This window comes from Engraulis encrasicolus, chromosome 1 (genome assembly GCF_034702125.1).
Source record: "Engraulis encrasicolus isolate BLACKSEA-1 chromosome 1, IST_EnEncr_1.0, whole genome shotgun sequence".
NCBI classification, from domain to species: domain Eukaryota; kingdom Metazoa; phylum Chordata; class Actinopteri; order Clupeiformes; family Engraulidae; genus Engraulis; species Engraulis encrasicolus.
In genome coordinates this window covers 9,381,763-9,396,860 of record NC_085857.1, presented here as the reverse complement: position 1 = coordinate 9,396,860, position 15,098 = coordinate 9,381,763, and the positions used below count along the sequence as shown (strand labels likewise).

General features: G+C 44.0%; 1 long non-coding RNA gene across 1 annotated transcript; it reads left to right on the top strand.

The window, feature by feature from the left end:
* The first annotated feature begins 4,212 nt into the window (after positions 1-4,212).
* Positions 4,213-13,131, top strand: LOC134447275 (uncharacterized). The gene is made up of 3 exons (XR_010034586.1): positions 4,213-4,317; positions 11,123-11,245; positions 13,021-13,131. It is a non-coding gene; the product is annotated as an uncharacterized LOC134447275 (long non-coding RNA).
* Positions 13,132-15,098: the final 1,967 nt, after the last annotated feature.

Sequence of the window (15,098 nt, the reverse complement as noted above, 5' to 3'; positions counted from 1 at the left end):
CCTAAACCTAACCTATCAGAGGTGCAACAACAACCTGCGCTTTGCCATGCGGCAGCAGTCTACTTGGAAGTAGCGGGGAATATAAAAACCTTAAAAAAAAAAAAACAAGGGTCCTAAGTTCACCGGTTGGGGGGAACATAGGACCCAGGGAACATAGGGATGACCCCACGAACGCAGGCAGCATTTCCTGGCCTGTAATAATGTGGTTGTGCAATCTTGGTCAACCATCCACATTTGTGGCACACTTGAAAGAGGAAATGAAGCAGTGGCACACAACCGCATTTTCAGCAGCTTATTTGTTTTAAAAAGTGAGAGGCCATTCAGTAAATCATAAATTCAAGTGGTTTCGTTGGAAAATTACATTTTAGTACCGACTTTGGCCACTAGGGCAGCGCCATGATTTTTGCTTACATCATCCGAATGGTATAGCTGACAACTTGATTCGAGCATACCGTTAGCTTGCCTTGTGAAGTGCGCTAACCAACAAATAAACATGGCAGGTGTTTCTCGAAAGTGGGGGGGATCCTTTTGTATCGCCCCCGGATGCTCAAACGAATACTACAGGGTGAAATCTAGGAAAGACATTAATTTTCACGTCATTCCTGACAAGAAACCTGAAGCGTTGAAGAGATGGCTGGCAAAACTGCAACGCAAGCACCCGCCAAACGGAGCTGGGCAGAGGGTCTGCAGTAAACATTTCTTAGAGAGTGATTATATCAAAGAGGGATCCTTTACGGATGATAGGCAATTTGTTTGGCGCACCACCAGTCGTCTTAAACCAGATGTTGTGCCATCAATTTTCGACTTCAGTGGATACAGTGTTGGAGAGACTGACAGACCCACATACCGTATTTTTTGGACACTACACTTGGCAGATAAGTACCGCAAATTCGGTTGTCTTGATAACATTTCATAATTTCCTTATGAGAATTACTTAGGAAAAATGAAAAAAATGCTACGCAAGCCCTCGCAACCCTTGCAACAAATAGTAAAAAGACTTTCTGAAGAGCCCGTCTGTTCAGTGCCACCACCACCAATGCAACCCATTTTGGTACACCCACACCAGGAGAGCCCATTAGCTGAAGACTATAGATCCGACCAGTAGTTCAAAAAATATACATGAAAGATTTCTGTCTTGGTGTCAAGAAGGGTGACAATGGCATCATAATAAAAAACAAAATTGGAGTAGTGAAAAATGTAATCGAATACAATAGAGCAGTCCATGTAGTATACGAAACATTTCAACACAAGGAGTCATTTTACACATATCCCTGTCCCTGAGCCCTATCTCACGCCTTTCGTAAAGTCTTCACGAAAATAATAGAGAATTTTTCGTGGTGCATTCACGTTATTGCCCGCCTTTCGTAAAGTCTTCACGAAAATAATAGATTAATTTTCACGCTGCCTATTCACTTGAATTGCCCCACTGCTGCTATGGTTATCCAAACGTCTGCAGGGGCGGGGAGGGGGTGCTGACAGAACACTGCTGATACACTCGGGACTCACTAATTCGAAGCCCTTTCGGTACTTACGCCTTATGTCCCCTAAACCTAAACCTAACCGTAACCTTAACCCTACTTAACCCAAAACCTAAACCTAACCCTAACCTTAACCCTAACCTTGACCCTGAACCTAACCCTAAATTGCTTGTTTGAAATGTTTGATTACCATGTGACGGTAGGCTACCGAAAGGGCATCAAACTAGTGGGTCGCTAGGCAACAGTCGGGCAATTCAAGTGAATAGGCAGCATGAAAATTAATCTATTATTTTCGTGAAGACTTTACGAAAGGCGGGCAATAACGTGAATGCACCACGAAAATTAATAAAAAAATTTCGTGAATACTTCACAAAATGAGTGAGATACGGTTGTGTCCCTCATCAAGCATCGGCTGCTACCGGGTCTTCGGGCTTGATACTTAACTGAATGTGGAACGGGTTGAGCTCGTCCAGAGCAAATGCGTGCTTTTCCCAGATGGGGAGAGTTTTTTGGCGATTCCTCTTCGCCATCAGTCCTAAAAAACAAAAAAACAAAAAAAAAACCACACAAACAAACAAAAAGAACAAAAACAAATAACAAACACCTTTAATCATAGATCTGGATAGTTAGAGTACTCTAGCTGAATGGCACTGACTGTTCTTCCCACGGAATACTTTTTTAAAATTTAGTTTTGTCATTTTGCCTTTTTTATTTTTGAAGGTAATCCTGGGGAGGGGGCATGCCTCGAGCCCGGCAAGCCTTTGAAGACTAGATTTAGGCAAGTGTTCCAGAAATCCAATTACATCAAAATTAACTAAAACAAATGAACTCCAACTATTGTTCCCTGCATATCAGTCACATTACACAAGATCTTCTGCCAATGTTCTCTACTATAAATATAAAAAATCTAACTTTTGTTATACTCACCATTCACCAGAGATGGCACAACTGTGGAAAGTTGTCGAATTTGAGGACAGGAGTGCAGCAGTGGTGGCATCCAGTTGGCTGGCAGAGGTGGATGGCCAACTCAGCTGCTACTGGCCTCCCTATGATCAGGAAAAGAACCAGAAGGCGGTCATCAACCACCTCCCCCCGGGCCAAGGGTGGCACTTACATCGAGGGGTGAGGGTCCTGTCAACATGTGGTAAGTAAAGCTGCATATCTGCTACATGAAACCAATGACAGTGCTTCAATACTGCAGATTTCATAGAGACTGCCTTCCTTTTCAGCCACCCATGCAAAGGCCAAGGACATCCTTGACCGGTCCTTGGAATCTGGATGCCATACGGCTGACCTGGAGTCGGAGGAGGAGGAGGCCTGCAGCAGAAGGAGGATACGGTAATTGTTTTTTTTTTTTTTTTTTAATAATCACTACTTAAACAAATAACTTTCATTTGAGCTGCTTCAGTGAGGTCTCTGTGTTTAATTCAAAGGCCTATGAAAAGGCTCATATGTGAGACAACCAATGGAGGCGGACCCAGCAACGGGAGGAAGAAGAGGACACCAGCAATAGATTTCGATGCCACCCAGCTAGAAAGTGAGTGGCAATTCCCCTCCCTCAGTCAAGGTGAATATCTGTACAATTTCCTCATTTGTTCTATTGAAAGACCTAGAAGTTGTCTCGCATGACAATACATTCACTTTTTTCCCCAAAATCTTTTTTAGCAACCCAGCCAGGCTTGCTCAACAGCCAGCCGTTGATTGAACAAGGTAACTAACTATACATATCCTTTTCAAGCTAAAAAACAAAACAAAAAAAACAACATCATGTAGATGCATTTTGATCAACTGACTGACTGACTGTATACTATGTTATAGGCTCACCCCAGGCTCACCACAATCATTTGAATGGTAAGTGAAAGATGAAAATAACCAACATACAAATGTAATTTTTAGGTTCTCTCCTCCTCTTAACACAACAGGCTGGGCAGGGAAGCGCCGCCAGTGAGTCTGTAAGTAAAGTTCTCAGAGCTGAATGTAAATAACTTACTTGTGTCTCATGGTTATTGTCTGCAGTGTATGCTAATGTGAGCTGGTACATTTCTTAAACCTCAATCGTCTTTTTTTTTTTTTAAACGAATAAATTGGACCAACCGTTTTTTTTTTTTTTTTCTCATTGCAGGATTCAGACACAGCAGGCATCAATAAGCTGTCCATACAGCTAAACGAGATTTTCAGTTTGTTGGTGGACATGAATCACCGTATCAGCAGGCTGGAGAACCATGTAATTTCAAGTAAGACTAATCACACTCAAATGTATCTGGTGTCATGTTTCTTCATTAGGATTTCTACAATCATTGTTTTTTTGGGGGTGGGGTTGTCTTTCTGTGCAGGCCGGTCCCAACAACAAGGACCACAACCTCCAGCACCCAGGCCGCACCCACCAGCACCCAGGCCGCACCCACCAGCACCCTGGCAGCAGCCACAAGCACCCGGGACGCAGTCACGACATCTGTGCCACAATCAGCAGCACCCGGATCACCATCCATAATGGTAACAGCTACTTACTGCTTTATAAAGATATGTAAAGATAATACTCTCTGGGCCTGTGTAATTTTGTGTGATAGTAAACATGAGGTAATGGTAACCATTTTGTAAATAAAGAAAACAAAATGTGTATTCACACAGGTGCACATTGGACCATCTACAGCAATTACACAGCAACAGTTCACGGGTATAAAGTGGGGCGATCCACAGAAGGCAGCAAAGGACCTCCTGTTGGCCGTGTTTGGGCGAGCTGTCCTTAGGACCCATTCCTACACTGGGAGGCAGTCAAACGCCTTTGCTGATAAGCCGGCCAAACCACAGCTAAACGTCGCCAACGTCAGTGACGTCATAAGTGAGTTAACTTTTTCCCCCCTCAATCACAATGTACCAGAATTTGGTGGCAACCCACTCTGCTCTTGCAGTATTGTTCCTTTGCACTGTCATAACTCCTTTGTAATTTCCAGCAAATTTTATTGAGGTTAAAGGGTAACATTTTTAGCAAAATCTGTGCATAGTGTATTTTGAGATTTTGAGACTGTTTTGAACAGTAAGGACAGTCATTTGGAAGAATGCCCCAGAGTCTTTTCCATCTATGTTAATACAAAGGAATAATTTTGCAAAAACAGATTTTCAAACCCAGGGGTGTTTGATGCACCCTAGTATGCAACTTGATTAATTTCTCCCTGGGATCAATAAATGACACTCTACTCTACTCTAAAACAATCAATTAGTTTAAAGGTACACTGACCATGGAGAAGATCCGCCTTTTCATGTGTGGTATGAAAAGTGCAATTTTCCCAGTCATAATGCATAATTAGAATTTGATAGTGGTGGTCAGTATTCATGAAAAAGGTATCATTAGTGAATGGGCAACATGAATTCTGGAAGTAAACAACTAAAACTCTTGCACAGTGCACTTTTAAGGCAGTTCTGAAGGCAAAAGGGGGTCCAACTGGTAATAGCAAGGTGTACCTAAAAAAATGATCGATGAGTGAACATTTGGGTGGGGTGTTCCAGCCAAGGCCCCCCTGATATGAGCCGTGCCACACTATTTTTTGTGTGCACCCGGTGTCACAACTCAATGAAGTTGGTGCATTCCTAAACCCATTGGAGTACTATTATAAGCACAATACGTACCTATATATAAACATTGTAAAGAGGAAAGTGATTACACTGGGATTGTTTAGGTTATTTTTGGCTAATAAGTTATTTAATTCATTAAATTATTGAGTTTATTTCGCAATATCTTCCCGACCAACCTGCCACGGCCCCCCTAGCATCCCCTCGTGCCCCCCCAGGGGTCCCCGGCCCGCACTTTGAAAACCACTGGCCTAATCTACAGCAAGACAGATAGATTCCCATATTGTAAAATAGGGTAAGTAAGCGGGAACAGAAATGTAATGTCATAGCAATGTTGTTATGATGTAGTTAAGCATTTTCAGCAAGTGAATAGGGTCGCCGGCGACCCCAGCTGCAGTAAGAGGCTACGACAGTGAACCACAGACACTAATAGGGAAAAGAGAGAGGAATTACTCAATGACTCACACTACAGTGAAATCTGACCAAGTGAATGGCAAAGGAGACCAAAACATGCTTCGCTACTCCCTCTCTACAGTCACGCCAGCCTATTCTTCTTCAAGCTCAGCCTCATCCATCCCCTGTCCCTTTGTGTGACACCATGTGATTAACAAGACCTCTTCTGGAGCTACCTGGCATGCTGCCCGGGGCAGGGGGTGGGAGAGGGAGATGGGGAGAGAGAGACAGAGAGACAGACAGACGGAGAGGGGGGTTAGATGGGGAGGGGAGAGAGACAGAGAGAGAGCGAGAGAGAGAGAGATGGGGAGAGAGAGAGAGAGACAGAGACAGACAGATACAGAGAGAGAATGTGTGTAGTAGGTGTGTGTGGATGTGGGACATTAGGTGGCATTACTGGTCAAACACCCTGCCAAGAAAATAATGAGTTGACCCCGACTAGAGGGTTTCAGTGTTGGATGAGAATCGTTGAGTAGAGGAGGCAGGCCAGTACCGTCTCGTGGGAGCTGGAGAGGGGGAGAAATAGAGCACGGGCACTTTTGGCTCAAAGGGGCCCCTCATAATTAGCAGTGCACATTTTGTGGGCCCTGCACCCTCATGGCCCCCTATTTTCAGAAATGTAATTATTATTATTTTTTTAAACATTTCTGAAAATAGGGGCCCACCGAGAAACGTCTGCTATGCCAGATGGCCAGTCCAGCTCTGCGTGGGAGTCTGGTGGAAATTGCTAACACATATCGGAAACAACCAGGGGGGTTGATGGACAAAGATAGCGAAACTGAACATCTGAGGAGTTTACAACATGTTAAGATTAAGTTTCACCTGTGTTGAGAGAAGACCAGAGCAGCTTCAAGCCTAAGCTTGTCAATTTTCATCCATATACAGTAGTTCCACCATAAATTGAGAAATAGTGGCACATAAAATGGGTATAGTTATAAAGATTATGTGATAAAACCGTCTTCAGTATGTTCATATAATTTTATGAAGACGGCGGCATGTCCATTTGAGATGGAGAGACGTCTGGAAGAAAGACAGTGTCCTTCCAAAAAAAAAGAAAAAAAAAAGACTGTAAGAGTCCTTTAATCTCAGAAAAATTTAATACGATCCTGACCAAAAGCGCCAGGGATTATTGGCACTGATACTACAGTATATATATTAGGTGTAATATTTCTTCCTGTCAGCCTTGATGTCCAATAATGAAGTCAATTTATCAAAAGTCATCCGCCGAGGCAAGGGCACAGATGCCTGAGTCGAGGGTATTCACATGTTGGAAGTAGGACTACATAACAAAAGAAATAGCCTGAATATAATATCAGTCTAACTGAGTTTGAGAGTTTGATATCGTTGCTAATTAAAAGCTTGTGCTGAAGGACCTTGTAAAAATTATGTTGACTCTCCTGGCTTGCTAACCAAATCTGTATCTGCTCATGTGCATATGTGTATCACAGATCAGAGGTGTCAAAAGTAAAAGAAAAAAGAAATACAGTTTCCTTCCAACACAAGTAACTAATCTGGGTAACCCGTGTACTTGTCTTACGATCAGCTAACTCTGCACTGGTTGGATCAAGACTGTGGTGGGGCCTTGTTAGGTTTTCAGTATTTTTCAGTAACAACACAGTCTATCTATCTCATATTAGGTACAATGGAGCAAATGGTGTTACAGCTATGTAATGCCATGTGCTAGTGTTGTAATTACACCACTAAAGTACTTTGACTTTTACATTTAACACCTCTGGTCTGGATCATTCCTAGCCTGATAAACCAGCCTAAATGTGAGACCGGAGTAATTTAGTCAGGCCCCGATGAACGATACCTCGGACGATTGCTGATGAGAACAACCTGTTGTTTTTTTTTCAAACTGTGCGGGCGCTCTGACCAATCGGCGATCTTTGCCATTGATGTGCTTTCCCGACGGTGTTGCAAGCTTCGCCGTCACTCCCTCAAAACCCTGCCCGCTTTGATTCAAAACAAATCTCTGCTTTGTAATTGGTTTTTGCCAGACTCCGGGCACAGTGTTCAAAATGTTCTCAGATCCGAGGTCAGACTAGAGGTGCTTAACTCGAATCTTTGAGGCGTCCGGATTGATTGGATCATTCCAAGGAGGGTATCCGGATTAGACGGATCACTTATTTACGGGTCACCTCACTAAACATGCGACCACGACTCGAAGAGCCTTTGGCAGCAGTGAAACGGCATGTTCCTGATTTTGCAATAAATAATGTGTGTGTTTGTATTTAAGAAGACTAAAAGTCAAATATTTGGGAGCAGAAGTCTATTTGAGCAGGGACAGACAGGAGGCAAGCAGCAGATGACCACTCACTTCCGCTGCCGAGTTGCCTTGCGACTCGCACACTCGTGGCAAAAACGAACCTTAAACGTTGATCCGATCTGTAGGGGATTCGCTGCTACCAACAACTCAGTCAGGATTCGTCTCACCGAGTCGCCGAGGGCGCCGCTGCTGACTCGGACGAGGGGAGTGACAGCAGTGGCTTTAAAGTCTGTACGCTGTAACGCAGTGAGTGATAGTCACGAGAGTAGCCTACAGACTGAGATGTAAAAGCGTTGGCAGAGCACTGTTAACATTTAGAAATGTAGACCTCAACAGAGTCAGAAGCACACACATTGGGAGTGGGGATCCGCGACTGAATTGGCCACAACAGGCAGGACGGATCAAAGATGCTCGATGAATGACGAGGCGGGAGTTGGTTCTGTTTTACTCAGTGAGTGTTTGTGACTGAACAGCATACTAGAAGGTCAAGTCAAGGTCAAGGTCAAGTAGGTTTTATTGTCAATTTCTTTACATGCACTGGTCATACAAAGAATTTGAAATTACATTTCTTGCTTTCCCATTAGACATAGACTAATCTAGGTAAGGACATAGACAGTATAGACATAGACAGTACTTATACATGGACTTAAGACAGTATGGACATAGACAGTGCTCATCTAGACATTTAAAGTGCAAGACTGGACAACAGAAGACTTGTAGAGGACATACATTAAGAGGTATCTGTTGTGCTTTTGTGCTTTTCCTAAAAAAAAAGTCCTTTATAGCGTTCTGACATGGTAATAGTAGCATTTTGAAGAAAATAAATATTAAAAAAGGTCTGTCAAGTACACCAGCAGCAGTGTGTGTGTGTGTGTGTGTGTGTGTGTGTGTGTGTATGTGTTTAGTGCAGGTAGAAGGTGCGGTGTGCGTCTTGTGTGTGTGTTCGTGTGTCTCTGTGTGTGTGTGTGTGTGTGTGTGTGTGTGTGTGTGTGTGTCAGTGTGTGTATGTTTGGGTTTAGTGCAGAAAGTGCAGTGTGCTTGTGTGTGTGTGTGTGTGTGTGTGTGTGTGTGTGTGTGTGTGCATGTTTTGAGTTAGTGCAGGTTGAAAGTTCAGTCACGAGTATAGTAGTGCAGGTGGAATGTTCAGTCGCAGATATGGTGGTGGGGGGATGGGGGGGGGGGTTGTCAGTGGCCTTGCTGGCTAGAGGCTGACAAGTGGAGGGAGAGTGGGTTGAGTGTTCAGCATCTTGATCGCTTGGTGCATTGTGCTGCTCGCCAGCCTGGTGGTACGGGAACGGAGGCGCCTGTACCTCTTTCCAGAGGGCAGGAGGCTGAGCAGTTTGTGTGCAGGGTGGCTTGTGTCTTTGATGATCATCAGTGCTTTCCGGGTGAGGCGTGTGGTGTAAATGTCCTGCAGGGAGGGGAGTGGTACTCCAATGATCTTCTTCGCTGTGTTCACAACACGCTGGAGTGTCTTCCTGTTTTTCTCCGTGCAGCTTCCTCCCCACACTGTGATGCAGTTGGACACGACGCTCTCTATGGTTCCTCTGTAGAATGTTGTCATGATGGAGGGTGTAGCACTTGCCTTCTTTAGTTTGCGCAGGAAGTAGAGACGCTGATGGGCCTTCTTCGCCAGTGATGTAGTGTTGGTGGTCCAAGAGAGGTCGTCGCTGATGTGCACTCCAAGGAACTTGGTGCTGCTCACTCTCTCCACAGCATCGCCGTCGATGGTCAGTGGTGGCAGTTGTTTTTGGACCCTTTGGAAGTTGACAACAATCTCCTTGGTCTTGTTGACATTCAGCAGGAGGTTGTTGTCTTTGCACCATCTGGCCAGCAGGTCTACTTCTTCTCTGTAGTGAGTCTCATCGCCCTTGGTGATGAGGCCCACCAGTGTTGTATCATCCGCAAACTTCACTAGATGGTTAGTGCTGTGGGTCGTTGTGCAGTCGTGTGTCAGCAGCGTGAACAGCAGGGGGCTGAGAACACAACCTTGCGGAGCCCCCGTGCTCAGGGTCAGGGTGCTCGAGGTGTTGTTCCCTACCCGTACTGCTTGTGGTCTTTGCATCAGGAAGTCCAGCAGCCAGTTGCAGAGGGAGGTGCTGAAACCTAGTTTGTCAAGTTTTCTGATGAGTTGTTGTGGTATTATGGTATTGAATGCTGAACTGAAGTCAATGAACAGCATTCTCACATATGAGTCTTTATTGTCCAAGTGGGTGAGGGCTGGATGGAGGGCAGAGCAAATTGCATCCTCCGTGGATCGCTTGGCTCGGTATGCGAACTGGTAGGGGTCTAGGGTGGGGGGTAGGGTGGCTTTGATGTGTGACAGGACTAGCCGTTCGAAGCACTTCATGATTATGGGCGTCAGTGCTACAGGACGGTAGTCATTGAAGCATGATGGTGATGATTTCTTCGGCACAGGTATGATGGTAGCAGCTTTGAAAAGATTAGAGAATGACTATTGTAGTCAGCTAAAGAGGATATATTCCGGTTTCACAATTTCTCGCGCTGTAACTAAGATTTTGTTGACATATTAATGAAATGCCGTCTGACCCGCCTTTGGTGGCTCAATGTATGACAGCCATCCGGTCTGACCGGATGAGGTCTTGATCCGGCTCTCCAAACGGATCATCCGGGTTTTAATCAGCTCTAGGTCAGACCCACTCGCACCCAGAGGGTGGCGCTGGTTTACCAGGCTAGATCATTCCCCTATAACAGGGGTGTCAAACTCAGGCCCGGGGACCAAATCTGGCCCGCGGAGTCATTTTATTTGGCCCGCGGGATCATTTCAAATGTGTATTATTTATTTGAGTTTGACACCCCTGCCCTATAATCTGTTGCTTTGGTGTAACTGTCCATGTAACTGTTCAGGTGTAACTGGTCCATGCTGAGGAAATCCCACTGTTTTTTAAGTTGAAATACATTGTTAATGTAGGCCTACATGTTGGGATTTTTGTGGGAAGATTTTGCGTCCTCTGTCATTTGACAGCCATGGTCATGCATACATATTAAAACTGGAGCATGATTGGACATTGTTAAGCCCCAGGAGATGAGCTAGATTTCCATCCATGTGTATATTATTGATGATCGTCTTCGTGTTGCAATGAAATACTTGGTTTAATAAATTAACACAAAGATTGTATACCTGTTGACTTGTGCATTTATTTCAGCAATATGCCTTTATTTGATAGGACAGTCTGAGATGGTGACAGGAAGCGAATGGGACAGAGAGATGGGGTGGCATAATTGTTCTTCAATATGGTACTGCCGGTGCGACAAGCATTTGTACCGACTTTTCTGTGTGTAAGTATAATCTTTGATCATGGGTCTTTCCCAGCTCTCTCTCTCTCTCTCTCAGAGCTGCAGTGTGTTAGTCAGCCTCTTGATTAGCATAAACTACAGTGGGAGGAGACTAGAGGATGTCAGCAACCCGTTCCTGACCTTGGATACGCTTAGCAACGTGGAGGTATCTTACAAAATGGTAAGCAAATCATTTTTCTTAATCATCCGTTGAACTCTACGTCGTAGAGTACTTGTTGCCACAGTGACTTGGTAACACTAATCGCTAACACACAGAATTCGTTGAAATCGATAAAGATGAACAGTTTCACAGTGAGTTACATTATCCTGTGTGATGCAATAATCTAATGTCAATAAAATCATATTTTATCAAATGCAATGCGCTGTGTCTGTCTGCATCTCTTCACACAGAACATCTTCAGCTATCCAAAAATCCGAGACCAACCCATTTGCTCTGGTGCAACAATTAGCCTAACAGCTACTGTGCCTTACCGGGCAAATACACAGGCCGCGACAAAAGTGAGGCGAGTGACGGAAGTAATTGACTTTGTATTTAGTCGCGCATCAAAGGCGATTCACATGCCGAGAGCGACAGTTTGTAGTTGAACTCCTGGCTATGTTATGCTAATGAGCTTTGATGCGGTTGAGCGACAGGCCGCGACAGCCAATGACTGTATAGAGATCAGTGACCACAGCAAATGGGAATGTTTGAATGCTTGCAGTCTGCTTGTAATGGACATACTCTAATCGCTCGTATCGCTTGCTGCTGCACAGAAGGAATTCTCTGTCGCTTCAATCGCGTCGCGGCCTGTGTATTTGCCCGGTTATGCTGGCCTTTATCTTAAAGCACAACATTAGCGGCAGAGGCTTTAAGGATTTCTTAATGTGCCCCGACAAGCAAATACTTTTTTTTGGACAAATCTTTATTTAATTTGGCAGAACAGTTCGAAATTCATCATTACTGTAAAATATGCTCACAATATAGGCCTATAGGTAAATTGCTTACCCTTTGCTGCAGTGATGGAAATGTTGATTGAAAAAGTCAACAGAAATGAAGGCCATTATTTTCTTATAATTCCCTTATGTCTGCAGATGAATTATCTCTTCAAAAACACTACTTTCCACAAAATATTTTTTTGTGTGGAAAATCTCTGGTACTGGCACTGTGACCTCGCTCATTGAAACAATTGAGAGAGATTTCGTACCGGACAAAAATGCAACATTACGAGAGTCTCAATTACCGGTTCAACGCCAACTACAAGAACTACACAGGGGTACCAACCTTTTTGCAAAACTGTCCAAAACAATTCATACTTCATTGCCTAAACAGCATCACTGCAGCTTGCCATATCCAGGAGGTAGTACAGGTGAAAGTTTGAATGTTTTTTATTCTGTTGACCTCTCCAAAATGTGTTAATGTCATTGACAACATTCTACTTTCATTTAATATTGAAGGGGCTTCAGTTCTTAAATCATCTAATCACTGAATAATTATCTGCACAGTTAACAAACTCCCCTCTACTGTACGTGGAAAGTATGCAATTTTAAACTCTCTCCGGTTTGGTTGCAAGCCTGAATCGTCAACACTGTTAAAGCCGTTTGTCAGGGAAATGAAAGATCTCTTCTCAACAGGGTTTTCTTGGCATGATAACATTTGCCATGAACACACCACAAAAGTTGCCCCAGGTGTCTGCATTTGTGATGCGCCTGTTTGTACCATGGTACAGGTAACATGAAACAATTTAATGGCAGATATGGTTGTGGGTTTTGTCCTACACATGGGAGAAATTGAACCAAAGGGAAATGGGTTTACAAAATCATACAAAGCATTAAGTGGTGCTCTGGTTGTGGGGAATTGCAGAACCAGAGTAATGCATAGCACTACGTGTAACACAGTATCGCTCATTTGTATTGGTTTAGCTTGCTTATTAAAACAATATTGTGTTCCATTCACAGACTGTCAGAATTGTGCTCACACGTAGGGGCAGTTCTTTTTGCTGTGGAGGACATGGTGAAGCGTGAAGAGAAAGTTTGAAACCCTGCGAGTGGCTGATGCCATCTCATGTAAAAAAGGTAAAGTGATGAAAAACTGGGCGCGTGACCTCGGAGACAGTCCGCCGACGAGCGTTAAAGGGGATAAGCAACTGCAGAGGTTGCAAGATCTGACTGCAGCCGCATTCATTCCGCGATAGTTTTAACGCAACGTCGACGAAATTTCGAAGTTTGACAGGAAATCTAACCGTCATGCAGCATTTTGATCCAGGGTGCATTGCTGTCTTCATGCGCATGCATGCGTTGATGCGAAATCGAATGCACTTAATGTCACGCACGGTGCGCTGATCTACAGAAAACATGCCCACATGCCTTTGTCCACAGTACAAATGGGCGGTGCTAGCTACTTTTTGGAGATCAGAGCTAATCTGCAGCCCTGCTTAACTGTGGGAAAAGCTTCTGACGGCGGCGCAGAGTCAGAATTATGTGGAAAAACGATGAATTTGTCACTGAAAATGCACGTTTTAAAAAGTCTCCAGATGCACAAAAAAGTCGCTTAAGTTTTTTTTTGTCGCCAGTGCCCGGGATTCACTGCGGTCGCTGCGGCAAGCCCGCTAGTGCTCATTTAAATTGGTCATACCTGCTTGTATCTGCTTGTAGGGTAGACCGGGTAAAGTTAAGTGTAGGGTAGGCCTACAGTTGAGGTGAATCAAATATACCTGTGAAACGACAAGACTCTGATCTAATTCCAAAGTGTAGGCATAACAGAAATGACAGTCCCAAAACAATTGACCCTATCGAAGATTGTGTAATCTTGGTTTAAGTTGACATTCGGTTCCTGCCATATCTTTGTCCCATATCACTTGCCGTAGCCTCATACAAGCGGATCATAAAAGCTGCCACACCGTAGTGCATCATGTGTCACGTCTGTCTCTACCCGCCACTGAAAATGCATTGTGTGGTGTCGTGGGGAGGGAGACTGATTTGCCTCTCACAAGACAAGCGAAATAGTCGCTAGATTCGGCCAGATTGAGCCTGAAAAGTCGCTAGATGATTTTTTTTGTGGCCAAAAGTCGCTAAATTGGCAACACTGGCTGACGCCACTATGACAGGAAGTGTACAGGCTATCTTGAGAGCAATATAGAGATTTGGAATTTTTACGACGTCCGCTATCACGCGTACACACTAGAGCATGACACGGGAGTGGATTTTCACTCCTGTCCTGTCCCGCTCCCAGAAAAAAAATCCTGTCCTGCCCAATCCTGGTCCAGAGTAAAAAAAATAAATCCTGTCCTGTCCTGTGTGGAACGACTCCCAATCCTGCCCGCTCCTGCTCAAAAGTACTCCCACTCCTGTATTTTTTTTTGTATGTTGTTACCTGTATGCATATTTGCCTCCTGGTAAGCAGTTGTAGCCATAATAATAGCCAATACAATTATATACAAGCTAATGGGGGTCTGGAGAAACCCTGGGTAGCCTAATAGAAAAAAAATTTTTTTTCCCCATGTTTATTATAGGCCCTATTATTATTATTATTATTATTATTATTATTATAATACTACAGGAGGGGGAGGGAGAAGGGTCCAGCTGCAGTAAAACAGTTCCACCCTTAATGCAAGCACGCCCATGGGCGTTCCCGGCATTTGCCGTATTGGCCAATCGTGAAGGGATACTGCATGATGTCATTTTCAAGGCCATTTCCGGATGAAGGCTCCATGTTTTCAAAGATATCCCGTGCAAATTGTTATCTTCCAGAGAAACGTTTCACTGAACATTCCACTGACATAATATTCTCAACAATTTATGTAAGAAAGTGAGATAAATCACACGTTTTCTAATCCCAATATGTATTTTGCTTTGTCTTCCTGTACCTCGGACATTGTAACATAGTGTTTAGAACTCGTGCTATGCACAGATTTGTCATAACGTATCAGGTCGCCAAAATGCTTTGATTTCAACACGTTGACACATTGACAGTAAATACTGTATATATTGCCTAAATATATACTGTCAATGCGTTGGCATTACCTCACCTAGCTGTG